Source organism: Tachyglossus aculeatus, unplaced genomic scaffold (genome assembly GCF_015852505.1).
Source record: "Tachyglossus aculeatus isolate mTacAcu1 unplaced genomic scaffold, mTacAcu1.pri scaffold_190_arrow_ctg1, whole genome shotgun sequence".
NCBI lineage: Eukaryota > Metazoa > Chordata > Mammalia > Monotremata > Tachyglossidae > Tachyglossus > Tachyglossus aculeatus.
Genome location: NW_024044907.1, coordinates 234,951 through 236,738, shown reverse-complemented (window position 1 = coordinate 236,738; position 1,788 = coordinate 234,951).

Here is a 1,788-nt window from a genome sequence, read left to right as displayed (position 1 = left end):
GGCCCGGGTTCTTCTTCTTCATCTTCTTCTTCTTCTTCTTCAAGGGCGGATCTTGGCAATGTTGCGGAGCTGAGACCGGCAGGTTTTGGTGACGGCTTGGATGTGAGGGGTGAATGAGAGAGCGGAGTCGAGGATGACACCAAGGTTACGGGCTTGTGAGACGGGAAGGATGGTAGTGCCGTCAACAGTGATCGGAAAGTCAGGGAGAGGGCAGGGTTTGGGAGGGAAGACAAGGAGTTCAGTCTTGGACATGTTGAGTTTTAGGTGGTGGACAGACATCCAGATGGAGATGTCCTGAAGGCAGCAGGAGATGCGAGCCTGAAGGGAGGGGGAGAGAGCAGGGGCACAGATGTAGATTTGGGTGTCATCAGCGTAGAGATGATAGTTGAAGCCGTGGGAGCGAATGAGGTCACCAAGGGAGTGAGTGTAGATCGAGAACAGAAGGGGACCAAGAACTGAACCTTTGGGAACCCCCACAGTAGGGGGATTGGAGGGGGAGAAGGAGCCTGCAAAAGAGACTGAGAATGAACGACCGGAGAGATAAGAGAAGAACCAGGAGAGGACGGAGTCTGTGAACCCAAGATTGGATAGCGTGTTGAGGAGAAGGGGGTGGTCCACAGTGTCGAAGGCAGCTGAGAGGGCAGTTTCCGTGGAATGTAGGGGTCGGAAGCCAGACTGGAGGGGGTCGAGGAGAGAGTTGGTGTTGACGAATTCGACGCAGCGTGTGCAGACAACTCGTTCAAGGAGTTTGTAAAGGAATGGTAGGAGGGATATGCGGCAATAACTATAAGGTGAGGTGGGGTCAAGAGAGGGTTTCTTTAGGATGGGAGAGACATGTGAATGTTTGAAGGCAGAGGGGAAGGAACCAGTGGAGAGTGAGTGGTTGAAGATGGACGTTAAGGAGGGGAGAAGGGATGGAGCGAGAGATTTCATGAGATGAGAGGGAATGGGGTCAGAAGCACACGTGGCCGGAGTAGCATTTGAGAGGAGAGAGGAGAGCTCCTCTGAGGATACTGCTGAGAAGAATTGGAGAGTAGCAGAGAGTGTTGAGAGCCGGGGGGTTGGAAAAGAACATAGGCTTTGGAATCAGAGGTCATGCGTTCAAATCCCGACCCCGCCAATTGTCAGCTGTGGGACTCTGGGCAAGTCACTTGATTTCTCTTTGCCTCAGTTACCCCGTCTGTAAAATGGGCTTAAGACGGTGAGCCTCCCGTGGGACAGCCTGATCACCTTGTAACCGCCCCAGCTCTTATAACAGTTCTTTGCACATAGTAAGCGCTTAATAAATCCAATCATCATCATCATCATCATCATCATCATCATAATTATTAAACGCTTGCTCTAAGCCAGGCACTGAACTAAGTGTTGGGGCAGATACGAGCTAATCAGGTTGGACATAGTCGCTGTCCCACGTGGGGCTCACACTCTTCATTCATTCATTCATTCATTCATTCATTAAATCGTATTTATTGAGTGCTTACTGTGTGCAGAGCACTGCACTAAGCGCTTGGAAAGTATAATTCAGGAATAGAGGCAATCCCTACCCACACAAGACGTACAGTGTACGAGGGGGAAGACTGACATTAAAACAAGTAAGCAGGCACCAATATAAATAAATGAAATTATAGATACATACACATTAAAACAATTACACAGGCATCAATATAATTAAATAGAATTATACATCTATACATATATTCATAAATACATAAATTATATGGGGTGCGGTTTGTTGGGGGGAAGAGCAAAGCGAGTGAGGTGAGGTGATGCGGACAGGAGGGGGAACTG